The sequence below is a fragment of the Crocodylus siamensis genome, chromosome 5, assembly GCF_052110815.1.
Source record: "Crocodylus siamensis isolate JL-2025a chromosome 5, ASM5211081v1, whole genome shotgun sequence".
NCBI lineage: Eukaryota > Metazoa > Chordata > Crocodylia > Crocodylidae > Crocodylus > Crocodylus siamensis.
Window position 1 is genome coordinate 100,635,822 of NC_143399.1, and position 20,904 is coordinate 100,656,725.

A 20,904-nucleotide genomic window follows, 5' to 3' on the forward strand; every position below is an offset into this window, starting at 1 on the left:
CTTGACTTTCCTAGCTTCTCTGAAGAAAATGGGTCCACAATTATTCTACTTAGTGTGGTTAAAGAACTCTACACTTGATGAGTTTTTGATAAATCGTCAAGTTCTCTTATTTGTATTAGCTACTTTGTTCCATAGAAATACCTCTCAAAATGATGAAGAATCTGTATGTAAACCACATTTTCTTTTTTTATCTGATTTTTTCTAACACAATTATCAGCCCATGTCATGGTACATTATTTGAAATGATATTTTAAGGAGATTTTCATGAGACCCAATAGAGCTTATACATATTAGAGGATAAACATAATTGAGCCAGTATTTCCAATTTCCTTCTCTATCACTTACTATAAATCATAGGATGCAAGTGTGAATGCAACTGCCACAGCATTACACACAAATGTATAGCTTGCAAAATGTTTAAGAAAGAACAAATATGTAGTTCAGTCAGGCTGCCTGAAAGATACTTGCTAAAGAAACAGAGCAAGAATAATGATAATTTTAAATAAGAAAGAGCTCCAAATGTATTTTGGAAGAGTGAACTAAATCCACAAGTCTGCTATAGTCTGAGCCAGTAATCCAATTGATTTGAAGCCAGGAACTTGTGACTCAGGCCAGACTAGTGAATTATGTCACTGGAAGAAACTGTCAGTACACTGGCCTGACTGCTTTTTCTTATGAGGTCACTGACTAAACAATGATAGAAAAGACTGACCTGTTGCAGACACTAAATTACTCTTCAGCCTATATTAAATTTTGAACCATCCAGCAATAGCAAGTATCCAGTTTGATGATGCTTGGTCATGATTTTCAAAGAACAACCACAAGAATTCCTGATGCCAAAGGAAGTTTTTCCACCTTTAAAATAAAAATTGTCTATCCTAATTATTGGTGGTGTGTGTGTTGCGGGGGAGTTATATTTAATTAAAGCTTTCTGAAAATTAGCTAAAATAGGTTTTAACCTCAACTTTGATATTATGTGGTCAGGGAACTCAGAAATAGCTCTAAGTCCCTAGAGGACTAAAAACAAATACGTCATTTTAGCCATAACCTTGAATCGCTCAACATGCTACCATACATGATAGTGGGATCAGTGGGAGTGATCAAGTATCATCATTTTCCCAAAAAGTATCTATGTAGGAAGTGAAGTACCCTCAGTAGAACAAGAAGAATCAGTGAGTCAACTTTCCTAATAGTACTAAAATGACTATCAGATCCAAAATATAGAGCATTTTTACATGCAGGGGAGGGGCATTTTAATTAGAGCAGCTCTCAGGAGTTGCTCTAATTAAAACACCCACAGTATGTCATGTATTCAGCGTTCCATGTTACAAAATTGTGGTGGAGGCACTTTAACTAAAGCTTATTTGACAAGTTATACTTAAAGCACCCCTGCTGCCATTTTGAAATGTGGGGACGCTGAATACACAAAACGTGTATCATGCTGGAGCATTGAGATTAGAACGCTCCAGCAGACTCGAATAATGCCCATAGATGTCAGCTAACGATAACAGAATTACAAAACACCCCAAACATGACTGAAACAACAGCTAGAGACAACAAAAGTAGGGAACCAGCTTAATTCAAAATAATATTTCATGTACTCTGATACATCCTAATTACTTTTTACTTTTGATAAACAGTACTGTTAATAAAAATACCCTAACTTAAATGATCAGTTTTATTAAGCTGATGTGGGAGGCAATATTTCAAATTACATTTGTACAATATTATACGGCATGCCCAAACTTTTGCTTCAAATGGTAACAATTTAAAGCATTAATTTGAAGCTGAAAATGTGCCTACATGCTACAAATATATTTGCTGATTTGTCATCTTGCATTCTCCAATTCTAATAAAGAAGCAAGCATTTTCTGTCTGTGTAGCCTGGGAGTACTCAAGTGTGTACCCCTCTCTCCAACTGAAAAGGATTGGAAGCAGGGCAGGTATGCAGTGGCAGGAAACAGCAGACTGAACCAGTTTCTCTCTGTTCCCATAAGAGCCAGGCCAGAACTATCTGAAACTTAATTATGTACAAATTTATTATACACATACATTTACATATGCTATTAATCCATTATATATATCTCAAAGGTAGGCAACCCCTGGCATGGTCCCCTGCCATCCACCCCTGGCACGCCAACAGCTTACAAGTTGAAGTTGTGAGTGTTTTTGGCATTGCCCAAAAATGTTGGTGACCCCTAATATATATATGCAATCATAATCATAATCATCTACCACACTAAAAGACGCAGATAGGTTACAGGTAAATACAGGCAAGTACCAGTAAATAGCAGGGAAGAGTCCCAGCAGAGCCCCAGTATGTATCATATACCCTAAACTCTATTTAACTGCAAACTAAAAAATATAGAAGTATACAAAATATAAGGCACTGTGTCACAAATAAGCCACATCAACATCAGATTAAACTGAACTCTTTAAATCACCCCCCAGGCCCAAGCTAGTCCTGGGGCATTGGCTGTGCTCCAGCAAGTAGTGGAATGGGGGGAATCCCCCAGTGTTCTTCAGGGCTAGTGCAACCCTAAGTATGCCCCAAATAAACTCCAAATCCAGGGGGCCTTCTCCTGCTTAGGCTTCCCTTCCAATAAACAGCCTCACCAACCTGAAGTAACTCCCCCCTCCCCTGTGGGAAACCCCTTTTTTGGGTAACTCACAACTCCAGGGTCCTGGGTATGTGGTCCTTGGCCCCTCAGCCTCACTGCTCCTCACCGCAGGAGCCTCCTGGGCCTCTGGCTCCTTCTGGGCCACTTGCCTGCTAGTAGCCCCAACAGCATTGCGTGCTCCTGGGGGCTTTGCTTTCTGCTCCTGGGGGCTTTGCTTTCTGCTCAGGTTTGGGGGCTTGGACTGCCTTGTGCAGCCCCAGGGCCCTGGCCCCTCTGGGACCTGCTGTGCAGCAATGCCTGAACTTAGTTCCTGGAGACGTGCCGGGGTTAGAGACTTGAGCCTCCCAGGTTCTCAGTACCTTCTGGGACCCACCATGCAGTGCTTCCTGCACCAAGTTCCCAGCTTCATGCAGGGACTAGGGACCCAAGCTTCCTCATTTGGCTCCCCGGGTCTCTCACTCTCTGTGCACCGCCCATGCACTGAAAAGCCTGGCCACTTGCCAGGGTTCTGGATCCAAGCTACTCTGTGCAGCTCCCAGGATCCTGGTCTGCTCTCAGACCATGCTGTGCACTGTCTGCACACCATATCTCTGGCTGCACACCAGAGGTGTAGTCCCAAGCTGCCTTGTGCAGCTCCCGGGGTCTGCCTCCATGCACCAACCTGTGCACCGAGGACTTGGCTGTACCCCAGGGTTTGCAGACCTGAGCCGCGCTGTGTGGCTCCCAAGGTTCTGTTCCGTACACCAAGCTGTGCACCATTTGCTGCTCTTGTCAGTGGTGGGGCTGGGGAATGCAGCCGCTTGCTGCTCCCATCCGGGGAAGGAATCTTTGGGCTCTTCAGGGTGCTGGCTCCACCCCGCTGCCCAGCTCACACCAGGTCTTCCTTCACCCTCTCTTCTTTGTCCATCAATACAGCCTCCCGTGTGCCAGGCATGCTGCTCTTTTATTTCCTCTGGAGGCTCCACCCTCAGATTGTGAACAGACCAATCAGGAAGAGGGAATGAGCAGTCCTCAACCAGGTCTGACCCTTTGCCTTGTCCTGCGTAGGGGCAGGGAGAATTCCTCCCCTGCCATCACCTGATTAGTGGGAACTCTCCACCAATCTTATGAAGTCCTTTCTGAGCCAGCAGCTAGGCTGCTGTCGACAAGCTGGCCACATATGACTTTTCTTTTCTGAAAATAGATTCTATAAATGTGTAAGTTCTTTTGGTCTTGATTCTAAGCTATGTAAGAAAAAATTATGAAGAGCTACTTCATATATGTACTATACATACTTACATATATAGATAGATATAGATATCTACCTATTTTTTATTTTACAGGGTCACAAGTAAGTAGTGTGATTTACCAATGTAAGAGGGACCCTATGTTACATTCTGAAAGTTTTGTACTTTTTTATTTCACATAACCCAAGTAATGGTTGTTGACTACTTCCCACAGAAACAGTAAAAATAGTATCAGTGCCAGGAAATGTGTCTTAATATTTAGCCTGAATATATTTTTTATTAAACATATTTTAACTTACATTTATCCAAATACTTTCATTGAGTCTTAGAACTTTTCAACAGCTGTGCATTGATGATCAGTTATTCACATATACATATAATCTCAAATTAGGGTGTAGACATAATTAGGGTGTAGAACTAGGGTGTAGGGTAAATTTCTGGTGGGATGAGGCCCCAGATATCTTTTCATCCATCATGAATGAAGTCAACTGATGTCAAGGTCTATCAGCAGAAGCACTGATAAATGAAATCCACCTGTAATTTCCTCCAAAAGAAATCTTTATGGAAAGCACAGAGAAAGTTCAAATACCCTCATCTGGTAGCCCTCCAGTGACAAAGCAGCTGTAGAACCCCTCTGGTCTCCATAGATTTTAATATCTACTGAGATTCTGTTGCACAAATAACAACTTGTTTCTCCCTCACTTGCAACTTGCTTCTCCCTGACTTAGAATTCTACACCTCTCTCACTTAGTTTTTTTTCAGCTTGCTTTATAAGCAGTTGGAGGCCAGGTACAAAAGTGACACATATTACACAGTAGGCTTACAGAAAGCACTCTACAACTAAACCAAACAGATGGTTAGGGCCCATAGAGAGCTTTAAAAATGGCAGCTCCTGTTCTAAGGTAAGCCTGGATGGACATGGTATCTGACTTCCATGCTGTAGGTTAGAGCGCTGTGATGAACCACGTGCCATCTTGACCACATTCCGCTGACCTCCCATGGAGAACTGCAGCACCCCACTCATCCCCCCTCACAGGGCAGCAGTCTAGTTTAGGCCAGAGCTCATGTGGACTGCCCAAGGCTGGATCAGCCCTTGGGCTGTCACTGACAAGAGCCAGTGAAGCTTCTATCCCCAGGCCCGCCTGCACCCTCCTTTCAGGTAGGATGGCTTATTACTCAATGGCATATTGTTATGGGTGCAGGTGAGTAAGTGTGAAATGTGGATCTGTTGCTATTTTGCTTCTTCTCACAGTTAACCTGTCTTAAGAACTGATTCATCTGCACCGATTCCTGGTAATGGGCAATTTTCCTAATGGAAGTACTGATTTTTCTGGAAATAACAGGTAGTTTCTGTTTTGTCCTGGGAAAGCAAAGGGAAATTAAAAAAAATTCATAGGTGTGTGTTGAGAAAGTGATCTGTAGTTTTATGGGACCGTTGATTTATATATGTAAGTACAAGCTAAGGCACTAAAACTCTGAGGGGGCTATTAATTAATATTTTGGCAAGAGGTTACCAATTCAAAGAGGCTTTAGAATTACAATCATATACTCTAAATAGAAACATACAGCAGGTGGCAAAGTTCATAGTGGGCATGTCTACATGAGATGCTACATCACTGTAGCAATGAGTTAACGCGACCTAGCTGAGTGCTATAGTGCATAATGTTGGTGGGCATGAACTGTGATGCTGATGCTAGCTCATTGCTATCGTGCCGTAGGGTCAGAAATGACCTCTGTGCTGCTGGGACTGCTTAGCTGGGACCACATGTAGACACGTCCAGTAGGGGCAAGTACCTCATATGTTCTTTGATTCCTTAACTAGTGTACTTTTGTTCTTCAAAGTCCTATCTATATTGAGCTTGACTATTTCAGTTGATAATTTGTCTAATCCTTATAGTTTTTTTGCACAGACGTGTAGAAAGCAAGTAACAAGTAAATTCATTTAAAATTTAACATTTCAGGGCATCAGTCAGATTTCCTTTGTGTGAAAAAAAGAGGGTGACATGCTTCAGAATCAGGGAAGCTACTAGCAAACAATCTTTTAAAGACCTAACTTTAGTTTGGGCTATTTTCAGCTTTATGGAAGCTTTACAACTGCTGTGAAATTACTATCAGTTAAGAAGATGCATGATTTAAGCTCCTCTCTCATATGTCTTACAGAATGTCTTGACAACTCCCAGACACATGAACCAGAGTGAGGAGCAATGAAATTTGCAATATTACAAATACCCAAAATATCATTGCCAGTACTCAAACTCTAGACTTTTAACCAACAGTAGTCGCTGTTTGAGGATAGAGTTTCAAATATCCATGGACAAATTTTCATTCTAAATGTAAATTTATCTACAGAAAACAGACCAAAAGTTTACTGAGGTGCTGATTCTACCATGGTACACATCTGGATCTTGGGCACGATTGTCTTGTAATCCCACTGTGGCAGGGCACTGATTGTCCCTGCCACTTTAAGGCCAGTCAGGGGAGCCCAGCAGGTGCAGTGGAACTCATTAGAATGGCCCACAGCTTAAAAGGCTTCCAGATGGAGGCAATAGGAAGCCTCATGTGACTGGAGGGGAGGAAGGTTGCTGAGACATCATGTGCTAGGTTAGGGCTCCAGTTCAGGTGTAGAGCTGCAAGCTAGTAGTTACAGCCATGGAGCAAATAGGGAGAGCAGCTCCTGGAACAGAGTGCTATTGCTCCAGGGAGATACCACAACACTAGAGCACAGGGGATGGAGGAGGTTCCAAGGGACCCCAAGAGGTTCCCCAGCCCAGCCAATGCTGAGAATAAACGGCAAGACAATCAGGGCCCCAGAGGAAGCTTTGTGGAGCTTGGGTAACCCTGAGAGACCCTTGGTTAGGGCAGCATGTCACTGGAGGAAAGGGAGCTGATGTTGAAAGCTTGGAGGCTGGAGGTAAGAGAGAACCAGGCCAGGCCAGGTGTGTACCAGAGAACACAGAGTTAAGAGCATAGTGGGGCTTGAGGCCCAGGAATTAGCATACGGGTGATATGGCTCAGAGTGTGAGGCCCAGAGTGAGAGAGGGGGCAGATGGTCACAGAGGCGTTTCCTCCACCTCAACTGGCCTGGTCAAGGCCAGGGCCCAGAAGGGCTGAAGGGCAGTAACCTACTTAAAAGGGGCAGGCCAGAGTTGCGGAGGGCCTGGCACCCCAACTGGCACAACCTAGCGCCAGGATCATTGAGGGTCACAAGGTCTTGACATATCGAGGGCCATGGATGAAAGGTAGAGGCCAGGGTGTAGGAGAGCCACCTGAAGGTAAAGCTGTAAGTAGTTGTGGTGAATTGGGGCCAGAGTGAGCCTGTGATCTGGAGCTAGAGCAGGGAAGAGCCTTCCAGAAGGGAGAAGATACACCCTAGGGAAGCTAGGGAGAACACAGAGGCAGGATGGGGTGGCCTGCCCGATGGTCCTGGACATGACCAAAAACTACACCCTGCTGAGGTTGGATGCTGTGGTGGGACTGCCTGAGTGAAGCAGTCTCCAGGAAATGCCATACCTTTGCCTCCCCAGTGAAAAGTGAGGATAGGGCACCAGAAAGACTTAGTCTCTGCTGCCTTGTGAATACTCCGTGGAAAGGCTAAGGGAGTATACCCTGACAAAAAAGCAAGAGGCTTGGGAAGACCATGGGGGCCAGGAGGGCCTAGAGGTCCCTGGGAGGAGGACAGCCTGAGCAGGTAGGCCAGGATATGGCAAAGAAGCCCCAGCCAGTAGGCCAGGCTGTAGCCTAAGCAAACTGAGGCCAGGCTACTGGAGGTCTGAGTGGGTCATGCCAGACCTAAGAGAAGGACCTGAACAAATCCGAGCCAGGTCTAAGGTATAGGGTAGGCCTGAGCCAGTAGGACTAGGCTAACAAATGGAAGGACAGTTCTAATCAGAAGGCTCAGGCTATCTAAGATAAGACAGGCTGAGTGGAAAAGGTCAGGTCCTTGAGAGTGTGGAGGAGGCCTAAGCAGAGAGGCCAAACTCCAGAGATGTTCTAGAGGAGGCCTGGGTGAGGAGGTCAGGCTATGATGAAGAAATCCTGAGTATAGAGACCAGTCCATGATAAAGGGGGCCTGAATAGAGAGACCAGGCCACTTGTGAGTGGGGAGAGCCTAAGCTGCCATGGGCTAAAGATGAGTGGAGATGGCCAGTTTGATCACAGGAGAACATAGAGTCTGAGTAGTGAACAGTAGGCTAGGTTGAGGAAAGGGGCCTGCATTAGGTGACATCAGGCCTAGGAGACTGGAAAGGGGCTTGAGGATCTGCCAACAGGCCAGCAAGAGGAGAGAGGGCCTGTCCAGGGCCTAGGTGGAGAATTACAGGCCAGTATGAGGGGTTAGGACCCGGATAGTGCCCAAACAGAGAGCAGCAGGCCAGCTTGAGCAGGGGGGGCCTGCACAGGATATGAGTGGAAAAGGCCAGCATATGTGGAAAAGGCCTGCATAGGGCCTAAGCATAGAACAACAGGCCTGCATGAGGGAAGAAGTTCAGCTCTGAGTCTGATGGGATAACAACTGGCCAGCAGGAGTGTAGAGGACCTGCACAGAGCCTTAGTTGGTAGCAATAGGCCAGCCTGAGTGGATAGGGCCTAGATACATGGAAGACTATGCTGTTAGCAACACTGTGTAAGAAGAATCCCTTAGTTACCCAGAAGGTAACTGGAAAAAAAATTAACATGCATACAAATTGGCAGACAGTATTTAACTAGAAATAGCATTATTTTTATAATGATCTCTCAAAAATTGTGTCATTATTATTGATTTTACAGACAAGTCAAGAAATCAGCAACAAAACTCTTTTGGAGAAAAGTTTTAGATTTTTTTTTTATGCATGTGGAAATACGCATTTTTCCAGGATGTGGAAATCTGGATTAAATAAATATGCATGCTGGTTGCCTGGCCCCAATTCAGTAAAAATATTTAAATATATGCTAAGAATTAAGCTTGCCACTAAATGCTTTAGAGAACTAGGGTCATAAAGAAGAAATTTATATGTACTTGTGAGACGAGGGTCAATACAGCTTCTTATATTTCTTTCAGAAGCATCACCAAAAAGCTAGCTCCATTGTGGTCAGTAACAATGCCCACTGACACCATGTATTTTTCATCATTCTAAAAAAACGTGATTGGTAATTTGTGGCATATCAGTTCCTGGGTATCCAGACTAAGATGCCCCATGGGCTTGGATTCTTGAAAATGCTTAGTCACCTTCTGAATCAGGCCCCTTCCAGGGCTAGGGACCATGATTACACATAACCTGGTTTAAGTGATCAGAAAATGGTTTAAACCTGTAACAGAACAGATGTTCAGTGCGCATAAACCAGTTTGAAAATGACTGAGACTGATTTGAAATAAACCTGGTCGAATGTAGTATCAGACTTAACTGATTTGGCTCAAACCAGTTTATGCAATGCCTGTCCCAGACCCCTTGCAGATTTAAGTTAAATCAGACTCCCCCAGCATCCTGAAATGGTCTCTGGGCTGGGCGGGGCTCTCTGCTCCCGCAGGGCTAGCCACTCCTCTTTGCCCCTTGGCTGCAGCTCTGGCAGAGACTGCAGGCATCTGCCTGGCTTCTGCTCCCTACCTCCTCTCTAAGCATGGATTCCGCCATCCCCTCTGTCTTACATAGACACACAGCATTAGCTAGCAGACCACATGCTGGCTGCGGTCCCTACTGTGGCAGATGGGAAAAAAGCAGAATTGACAGGTGGCTAGTAATGTTCCTCTGTTGTTTTCTTAATGGGATGATAAACATTGTGTTATTAATTCCTTGCTGGGCTGGTCAGGAGTGTGGGGGGTACCCCTTCTTAATCAGAATGTCCTGCCGTTGCCTGGCCACACCCTTCACAGCTCAGCACTATGGAAGGGAAGGGAGAGCTGCTCTAACACCTCCTGGCTTCTAGCCTGAGCCACTGCAGGCATCTGCCTGCATTTTTTCAGTTGAGAGGGGATGTCTGAATGGTTACAAACTGGTTTAGCCTACCCAGGTTAGACTAACCTGCAAACGTTGAATCAGTTCAGGCTCAGGCTTTTTGCATGTCTGTCCCTAGCCCTGATGACTAAGTTTTGGAACCTCAGCAGTGACACACCCAAAACTACTTTTGTCACTTTTTAAAATATAGGTCCATTTGGTTTAGTTTATTACAAGATCATATCCTTCCACCAACATATGCTGGAATCTCCCCTCTCATCCCTAACTACAGACACAGGTATGCTAGCAGAAGAAGAGTCATGTAGACAAGCTTCTGCCATTCAGGGAGTTAGTGGAAGTCTGGTATCAGAAACACTCCCTTTGGTTGGTAAATACATATCTATTGGGTTGGTCTTCCACCTTAGGTAAGTGTAGAGCCATCCTTGTAATATAGACAAACCCTCATTGCATTTATTTTCTGAAAGAAACTGCCCCAGTTGCTCCGAGTAAGGTCACAATATCCAGCTGACCTTAGAAATTCCTTGGCATTGGACAGTTTAAGCAAGACCTTCACATTATTTAAATGTGTTTTTGTACTTAATTTACCTTAAGCAGGGGCTAAATTTGTATAACCTTTATAGCTCTGTTAGCAGTCTTGTCCTAATCAGGAATCTTAATGAAATTCTCTCCTCTACTACTAAATTACATGACTTTGCATTTAATTATAGGGAGCACTGATTATTAAATGAAATAGAGTGTAAATGAGCTCTCAAGATAACTTTGGCACTGCTTGGAAACCCTCAATGCCAAAGATGAATAATAAGTGCCCAGCAGGCACAGGCTTGTGTCTCTAGAATTGCAGTGTTAGACTATCCAGGAACACAGTGATGGAAGATCATTACAGTGTGGGAGATGCTATGGAAGTGTGGCCAAATTGCTTTTTGTTCTACTCTAGGAGTTTATAGACAGTTGACTATGTAGTGCATACAGATCAAAAAGGCCAAGGCAATTAGAAAAATACCACATGCAACAGCACTTTTATATCAAATATCATCTGAGGACGATCAGGTTACTAGCTGCGAGCTGATGTTATCTTGTTCCAAAATATATTACTAAAATAAAAGCCAGAAGGGTTTCCAACAATGTACGGATGGTCTTATAAATTATACGGAATATTTTTATTAAGCTCATTCAAGTTTGATCAATGATCTTTGGCACCTGTGTGTATTGCTTTCTGCCTCTCTCTCATTTTTGTAGTAAATAACATTAGAACTAATTAGCAATGGTGTAGCTTTCCAGAAGTACTCCAGACTTCTTTAGATGATAGACAACATAAAAATGTTGTAGTATGTGGCATTTTTAATTAATTTGACCTTACTCTGCATATGCCTGGGTGGGCATCTGATCTTGTCTATCGCTTTTCAATCACTATTAGTGGAATTTTTGTTTATGGAAGGCTAAAGGGAAAACACTCTGCAATTATACAAAACCCAATATATCTAGTAAACCTCAATAGCTGACTATTGGATTGGAAGATCCTAGACAAAGTTGGACAACATAAAAATACTGATTCTAAAATAAAACATTTTAAAACAATTTAGCTGGTACTCCTTTAGAAATAAACACACGTATAGACACACAGACATATAAGTACAAAACCAGTAACACCTGGTGTGGGATACTTGGCACCAAATTTTCCTCTATGAACAATAACACATTTAAGAAAGAATTACATTTTAAACTGTAATTTAATTTAATTTAAATTGATCTTTTTTACTACATATTTATTTTTTTACTATAGTAACATTTAATAAAAAACAATAAATAAAAACCTTACAAAGACAAACATTAAACATCACTATCATGTACACACACATTATATTAACTATATTAATCCTTGGTAGTGAATAAACTGCTACCCAGCTTTATTGTCTCTCACTCCTTGTATTCTAAATTCACTTAGTGCAGATTGAATCTACCTTTTCTGTAGCCTCTAGATGGATCCAACAGAGTTGTGTTATTTCTTCTTCCCAGAACGTACTCAGAGCTAACACAAGTCATCCAAATGTCCCCTCAATCTCCCTCAGTTTCTGGGATGGTGGACCAATTTTTTGCCCCTCCTTTAAAAGGAACCAGAGCTCACCCAGTCCTGATCAGTCAGTGTTTTCAAAATGACAGACAGTGGGCATGTCTCCATGTGTAGTTACAACACATGAATCAACTTTGGAGCTTATTGAAGCACATTTAATTGCTCCCAGGTGCACATTCAAATGGCATGCTAGGGAGCAATTAATTGAGAAGCAATAAGCTCCACAGTTTATTCATGTGCAGCATGTGGAGCCTGGTCAGAGCAGCCTCAGCTGACAGGGGTTCTAGGACAAACCTGCCAGCCCAAGGTTGCTCCCCCTGTCTCAACATGCTGTGGAGGGACTGGCTGATGTACAAGGGAGCTTCAGTTCAGGGCTAGCCAACAGGCAGCCCCTGCACTGAAGCACCCCTATGCTGCCCCCAATGGGGTGGTGTCTACATGTATGCTGTTGTGGAGTTTTTTTACTCTGCAGCAGGATAGTACTTGTATTTACAAGTATTTGTATTTACTAGTACTATTCTGCTATAGAGTAAGTATACCAACTTAATAGGGGTGCATGTGTAGATGCTGAGACATTCACTGCATAGCTAATTCGTCTACTGAGCAGTAAATATCTCATGTAGGTGCATCCTGTTATTGTCAAATAGACTCTGACAATATTCACAGAGAATTCCCCCAGAATACTCCCCACTGGTGGGCTCCCACCTGCCACGTGCACAAAACTAGTTGATAGAACAGTGCATCACAGTGGTTCACTCAAAAGGGTTTCACTGTCCTTCCCAAGATAGACAAGTTTTGAAAAAGTTCCCTCATTTAGTACAAGGTGTTTACATGGGCAACTTCCAAAAAAGAATGTGAATGATAACCTAGGGAAGCAAGCTATTTAAGTTATGGGGTGCTTGCAGACATGGGAAGCCTCCCACCAAACCACTTTATTTCAACTTGGTGTGCTCCCGCACCGACCCCAGCACATGCCCAGAAGAGGCATTGCATTAGTTGCACCCAGCTTTCCCAATGTCTGTAGACTGGGCACTTTAGTGGGGCCTTTTTGGCATTTTTATTGAATAGCTGATTATTCAGCTTTAGCTAAAAGTACCAAAAAGTCCTGCTGAAGGGTCTGATCTATACAAACACTGCAGAGCCAGATTGAAGTAACATACTGCTGCTTCTGGTAGAGTGTGTTTTTTTCCCCCACCATGTCTGTCAGTGCCCAAAATGCATAGGCCTTTAACTATTCGTGGTTGTGTTACTCACAGCCAGAGCAATTTTCCTGATGTGTTGTCTAGGTATCTGACATATAAGAAATGCTGCCCTAAGACATATTTTGCTCTCTTCAAACCCCATTGCAAGGCTATTATGAAGTTTCCAAATGGAGCAACTTTAGCAACTTTTTTCATTTGCACAAATTAATCAGCAATCCTCTTACTCCCTATTGGTAAATGATGCTTGCTTTTCAAATTTATACCTAAGTATCTACATTTTAAAGGCTTAGACATTGCACTGAGGTTGGCATATCCTAGACACAATAATTCTAATATTGCACATTTAGCAATTTAAATCTACACTATGGGATCTTATCAGCTGCCAATGTGCAGAATAAATCTTGTTAATGGGGACTGCACATGTGTATCAATGGCAGAACAGAATATTAAGCTCTTTATGCATAATTTATTTTTCTGAAATACAGATAATATATGGTACTGGTTTCACAAACAACTACCCTTCTATGTCAGCTTAGTCCTATGCGCAGTCCAGTTAAGTTCAATGAGACCCTGTACACAGTAGCATAAAATGGAGGTGGGAGGCAACCGACTATTAAGAGTGGTTAATACCCCTCTGTATCTACCACTCTACCAGGGTGGGGCAGCCCTGCAGAACCAGGCAGTGTCACCCCACACCTGGGGTGCATAGTGCATCCTTCCCCTCTCCTTGGGCAGGTTTTTCACAGCAAGGGGCAGCCCTGTACCCAGCATCATATCTTGAATGAGGGGAAGAGAACGGGGCCTCAAGGGTGGCTCCCATGGAGTCCATGTCATGGGGCTGCAGCTGCTGAACTCTCTCTCTTGGCCTCAGCTCTCTGCACAGGGAAGGCACCTGCTATTGCTGCCACTGCTGCTGTAACAACATTGGCTACAGTAACAGCAGTGGCTGTTCCTGTGCAGAGAGTCTGGGCAGATAAGACTTCCCTTCCACACCTCCAACCCTGGTCAACAATGCCCTATCCCCCACTCAGGCACTAAATGAGCTTGCTGCCTGCACAGTGTAAGCAGCAATATAATATGTATTTTTGCAACTGGGTCATTAGTTTCTGCCAATCAGTTACCAAATTGCGTTTTGTTGTTGCCAAGAAGTGAATCACAGGACAGCACAGTGTTGCCATTTAGTTTCTGCTGTTTCTTTTAAGAGCTGTAATTGACAAAGAAATAGAGTAAACTGGATGACTTTTTCAATGCAAGTTGTAGCCCATGTATTTTGTTTGCAAACCTTCCAAAAATAGATCACAGTATGAGCTTTTCCACTGGTTTGTTTCAAATTGTTCAATGAATAGTTTATGTGAATGTATTTCACCTTCTAAATTCATTTTGTATGGTTTGGCACAAACAAGCCCAAACTAAGTGTAGACATGAGCATTCTATTCTTGTCTGGATGCCTAGGCAACAAGATTCGGTTATCTATCTAAGCCCCCAAAATGCCACTTAGGCGTGTGACTCGATAGCCCCTGGGGGTGCATCCAGATGAGGATATACATGCCTCTTGTAGTGCCTCAAACCAGTTTGGGCATATTTGCAGTATAGGCTCAAATTTAACTGATACCTGGATTTCCAGGTATCAATTAAAAACACCCTAGAAAAAAGAGGTGCAGGGCACAGTTCTCCACAGTAGGGTGGCCATCATCGAGGACAGTCCGGCTGTCCTCTGTCCTCTACTAATACAAAACTGGATGCCCTTATGTCCTCTATTCATCTCTTGAAGAGATTAAAATAGAGGACATAAAGGCATTAGGTTTTGTATCAATAAAGGACAGAGTAGCAGAAAACTGGAATGTCCTCTATAATGGCCACCCTACCCCACAGTGCCCTGAGGCAAGCTGGGGCTCAGACCTCCAGAGATGCTCTGGCAACCAGTCATAGCATCTCTATGGTGTCCCTGGCTGCCCTAGCAAGCTGCATTCATGTGCCAGGGCAAGCAGGAGCAGCACAAGGCTGTGACCCAGGTGCTGTCTCTGGTAAGTAGGGACTGGGAGGGAGGAATTGTTGTGGGGGGGGACTGTGCATGTGTGAGGGTTGTGTGGGGATCCCTGCAGGGCCCCCGTCCCCCCCCCCCACAGCAGCAGCAGCCACAGGGTGCTCAGGGCCCCCAGAGGCATGTTCCCAGAGCTGGCACTTCCTGTGCTGCTTGTTGCAGGGCTGGCCTGTCTTGGCGCTGCACTATGTAGGGCCGTGAGGCTTCAGGCAACATGGGGATGCTCAGGCTGTCACCCAGAGCCCGACCTTCTTCACAGGGACCATGTGTCACTCCAGGCCAGGTCCTGCCTCCATGGAACCAGCCCAGCCCAATGGCACACAGGGCCCATGGAGGCAGAACCCAGTCCAGCATGACATATGGTTCCTGTGAGCAGGGCCAGGTCCCAGGTGATAGCTTGAGTGGCCCCAGTGCTGCCTGAAGCTGCACAGCCCCATGACAGGTGGCACAGGGAGCAGCAGCTCTGAGGTGATCAGGGCCATGCTGCACCGCTGGGGGCCCTGGTCACAACTTGCCCTGAGAACCCCACAACTGCTGCTGCTGCAGGGGGTGAGCTGTGGACCCTGCAGTGGGGGGTTGGGGCCCTGTGGGGGGTGCATGAGGACCAAGCAGGGGGGACATGTGGGCCCTACAGGGGGTGGCAGGCCACATTCTGCATGGGAAGGCTGCACTGTGTGTGGGGACAGGGGATCCAAACCTCCTGAGCAGCCCCACCACACAGCCTCCCTGCAACACCCACATCCCCAATCCACCCCCACAAACCCCTCACCTACATACCCAGCCACAAACCCCAAACCCCTGCACAAGCCCCATCCCTCACCAAACTTCACCACCACAAGCACTACTCCTACTTAAAAACTCAAACAACATCCCCGCCAATTGTTTGACACTTGTAAATATATTAATACAACACTGCCCAACTCTCTTTATATAGTGTCATTTCATTTTAATAGTGGAAGAACACTATCTTGGGCATTTTAATGAGAGAATTTGGTTTTCTTATCAGAATATTTGCAATTCATAAACAGGGAACACCAGGATCTCTGCTGGTGAGAAGTGACGAGACCCGTGCAGAGGAGCCTGTCCAGGGCCAGTACTGGGGACCCAGCCGGAGGGCAGATGAGGTGGCTGACCTCTTGGCTATTGGGGCTAAGAGGACATGTTTTAAAAGTTCAAAGCAGGCCACCACAATGAGCACATCTTTTGGGCAATAGCTGCCCAGACAGAAAAGCAGAGGTATCCCATCCAGGTCTGGCAGGGGCACAGCCTTAGGGCCGCAGGTCTCAGGGGGTGAATGCTGTCACAGATGGCAGCAGGTCACAGCCCAGCAGCAACCCTGACTGCCAGACTGCTGCAGTGGGTAAAGGGTGCAGGGGCCACTCCAGGTTAGGGCAGTCCAGCTGGCACAGGGGGTACTGTCCCCAGATACCAAGTGGTCAGGCTTCAGAAGTTCCTGAGGGCATTTAGCTATAAGCTGCTCACCAGGACAGGTTTTTGTAATGCTGGGGCCAGCACAGGGCAGATTTTTACATAGGTGCTGGCCCCAGGCTCTAGCTCCCCCTGGCTGCAGATCTGGGAGGAGCTGACAGGGTTATTTTGCCCCAAGTGTCACAACTTGCCCTACATCAAAGTGCATGTCTGGGTACGTGCACTGAGACAAAAATCCCTGGCTCAAATTTGTACCGCTCCTATTTAAGCTGCTGCAAACGCAAGTGCCTGCATGTATGGACATGGCCTGGGATAGCATCTATTCTTTCTAGCTGCTTAGATAGTGGGATCTGATTATCTACAGATCTTAGTCCAAAAACTGCCACTTAGGCACACATATAGCACTGTATTACTGTACAAGTAACAGTATATGTAAGTGACTATGTTCATGCCCCAAAATAGAATGCTACCTTAAGGGCATACCTAATGCCCAAGCTGTTGGAGTCCTATGGTTATATTAGCATCTAAGCCAGGGGTTCCTGATGTTTATGTGCCCAAGGACACGTTTGAATTTAAAATAAAAAGCAGCCAGTGCCAATATGAATATGAAAGTTTAGAATTTAGAATCCTGGATATGCGCATGTGCATAGTTTCATTTGGGGAGGGAGTAGAAAGCACCACTCCATCACTGCGTCAGTCAGACTGACTCAGTCTCATTTTGGTGGCTATTGCGTACAGATGGAGTTCAATCGACAGTGACAGCATTTGTTGTTGGAATAATGACTTTTACTGCCCATGAAAATGTGCATGGGCACCTGAATAAACCTCCGGGGGTGCCATGGCATCTGTGGGCACTGCGTTGGGAACTGCTGATCTAAGCTTTCATAAAAACAAATGAGTTTATAGCTTTCCTGGTGTGAAGGGAAGTTTTAAAAAGTGCCCTAAATGTAAGGAATATTATATTCATGCCTTGATCTGCGGAAAAAAAATGCATAACGCCAGAAACAATATCTATAAAAAGTTGCAACACCACCACAGTAAAGGACTCTGCATAGCAGGAAAATATGACTGACCCACATAGATGAGTATATACATCCCATCTATTGTTGGAAATGAGTTCTTCTCTGCCAGCATTTTCTCCAATGGGAAAGGTTACAAAACACATGACTTCAGAATCAATATCTAAGCAAATTTTCTCATCCAATAACATACTTTCAAATTTACTTCTTCAGTAAAGAGCTTTTAATAATCTCATAAAACTGATTAAAATTAGGACTAGGAATAGGCATTTCTCTTCAATCCGTACAGATTACCAACATTTACTTTAAAAAAAAAGTTATTTTATCTTTAAGCCTCATACAAAAGTATTCAGGGCGTGACTATTGTCTGTATGCCTGTGAGAACCAAAGAGAAGCATACTCATCCACTTCTTCAGTGTTTTACTCTTTATTAAAAACCTCCAGAAAGCATAGTTGTTATGGCCAAAGATATTATGTAATCCCACACAGGGAAAGCTCTCTTATTGAAAGTCCACAAGTAACTGAAGCAGAAAGGTCTAAACTGCCTGTATTTTTTCAACTGAAGTATATTAAATCTGGAGCCTACTTTAGTATTATCCCTCTAAAGCTCCTTTATGGCAGGGACTTCTAGGAGGCAGCAATTTTCATGCTCACATCCCAGTTCCTGCACATAGTTTGAGCTCTGGAAGTCAGCAGGATATGTCTTCTGGCTAATGACCTACAAGATGATCTGTCAAGGGTTGCTGATATCCAGTGTTTTCCAATATCAAACTACTTCTGGACAAACATTGCTCAGAGGAGAACACACGATTACAAAAAACTATTTTGCAAAATGTTACTGTGTTGCTATTGGTGATTTCTGCTTGCTCTCCCTCTATTTGAGACAAACTGTGATAGCAATTTATGACATCTGTTACAGCAAATCTTTCACTGGGTCTCTAAATTAACATACAATTAAGGGTTAGCTAAACCTTAAAGATAATCAAGGAAAAAAGCAAGAGACACTGAGGAACAAAGATCTGATGATTTTAGCCTTAGCAATCAGATGAATGCAGTCCCTTGTTTAGAATTAAAGTCTATTTCTGGTTTTCTCTGTCAGATCAGGTGCCAGTAAGCTCTTCATTTTGTTCATTACAGCTTCTGTATCACTTTGGATTGGTTTAAGCCTATTTTAGTGCTTCTAAATCAAAGCTATGTGCTTGGTTTTCTTACTGCCAGGAGGAGTACACAAAACCTGGATATTCTGTTTGCTAGGATATCCTTAATATCTCTTATAATAAGATGGGTACTAAGGACTCTCAATGCAAACTGGTTTGGAGTTAACAGAGGCTGTATCTTGACAAGGCATTACATGGAAGCTCAATGATAACAACTCGGACAAATGCAAAGTGAATGTGGGTATACTGAATGATTGTGCAAAATGGCATCAGGATACATGTCCTACTTCCCTTAGAGATTTTATTTTAAAGGATATTTTAAATGGTCAGCATAGCCATATAATGTTTAAATGGCCATCTTTCCTACTTTTTGTAAAATAAGCATATGCTCATGTCTCTGATTTGCCTTCATGTTTACTCTATATAGCCCCATTACACTGGAGTTGCAAAGGTTCTAAGTCAGGACAGATTTATAAGTGTCCAAACTATTGACAGATATCACCATTTCCCTTTACCCTCAGCCTCCTTCTTCCCCACAAAAGCTATTTAAATCTTGGGCATGGGCAGATCCAGGATGGGAGGCGGGGGGAGGGGTGCGGGCTGGGGCAGGGAACAGCAGGATGTAACCAAACCCCTCGTCAACTATGCAGTGTTTGTGCAGCCAGCTTGTTAACAAGGCTACTGGCCAGGCATGCCATTTTGGCATGGCTCTGGGACTCAGGACATGAACACTACTGCTGCTGTTCCCTCCTTTCCCCTACCAACGAGTAATTTCTGTAGGGGGCGAAGGTGTGGCAGGGTGGTATGGCTTTCACATCTGGGTCCTGTAGTTACAACAAAGTGGTGGTTCTGGCCAGGAGCCATACTAATAGGTCAGGGAGCTAATAGGTCAGTGAGTTTACTGTGTATGTGCTGCACAGCCAAGTGGAGGTTGAGATGTATAATAAATGGCTGGTAGAGGGAGAGTTAAACTTTGAGTTCAGTTTTTTCTATGTTTCAACAAAAACTAGATCTTGCAATCATGTTTTTGAGATGAAGTCTATAAAACACAACTCAGTTCTCTAGATAAGGTTTTATGTGTTTCATATACATTCTATCTGGTAAATCAAAACTGGTGCCAAACTAACAATATCCCAGCAAGATAAAATGATTCAGAAAGTCCTGAAAATTCAAAAAATGAATAGGAACCCTTAAGTCAATTGTGCAACTGTGTGTTGATAGCTTCGTGCTCCATTAATCACACTCAGCTGCATAGCATGGCAAGTCATCTGGACCATATTTCATAAAGATTAGCTAAAGCTTATTGTTGGGCTATGAGGCTTTCCATACAAGTGCAATATGCCACATTGTGTATTAAGCCAGTTACTCAGCAGTTGTTATAAAACAATTGAGCTGTGCTTCAGAATATGCTAGAGGCTTGCACACTGTGTTGCCTGTACCGGCTGAACAGCATAAGAAGTTTCTTTATCTCCTTTTCGTATGGCATCAGATACTGACTTTCAAATCTATGAGTCACTGTCTAGTATTATTGCACAATGTGCGGAAGTCAATCTTCCCATTTTTAGATAAAGGAGGTTGCTCTGGCTCATCCTGTAATTCGTATATCCAAACTGGAAAGTATAGTGTGTAAAAATTGGAAAAATCAAAAATCTGATTGCCTTGGTAGTGACTAAAGCTCTTTATATTCATAGAAAGAGAGGACAGGAGGAAGCCATCTGAAACCTCCATATGTGCCACCTTCCATGCCCCTCTAATTTAAGTATCTCCCATTCACTTCGTTGAGCCAGGAATACTCTGTGCCCCCCTCTCACCATTTGATACCTCCATCCTTTTCTCTTGTGCCACACCTCTTCCCCTTCCATTTAATGCCCTGCGCCGAAAAGCAGAAATGGCTCAGGAGAGACCCCTAGTGTTGAGAAGGGGGAGGCTCAACTGAACTGCCAGTCACCAGGGCAGCACAGGTGCTGGTTGCTAGGGGAACCAAGGGAATCAGCTGATAGGAAGGGGCTGGGCTTGGCCCCTTCTTAAGCCCAAGCATGAGGCCAGGAGAGCAGTTCCCCTCTGGCGGCCAAGGAGGTAGGAGCTCGGCCAGTGCAGAGAGAAAGGAGAAGACAGACTGCACGAGCATCCCCTGATTGTGGCTATGGGTTGGAGTATTTTCCCAGTAGGGATAGAATGTGGTTTTGACTGGACGGTTTAGTTTTACTTTATAGCC

General features: G+C 44.2%; 1 protein-coding gene across 1 annotated transcript in view; it reads right to left on the minus strand.

Annotated features, from left to right (window-relative positions):
- The window catches only part of CDH18 (cadherin 18), a 1,127,064-nt gene that overhangs the window by 578,469 nt on the left and 527,691 nt on the right, over nt 1–20,904 (minus strand). The gene's annotated exons all lie outside the window — the stretch shown is intronic.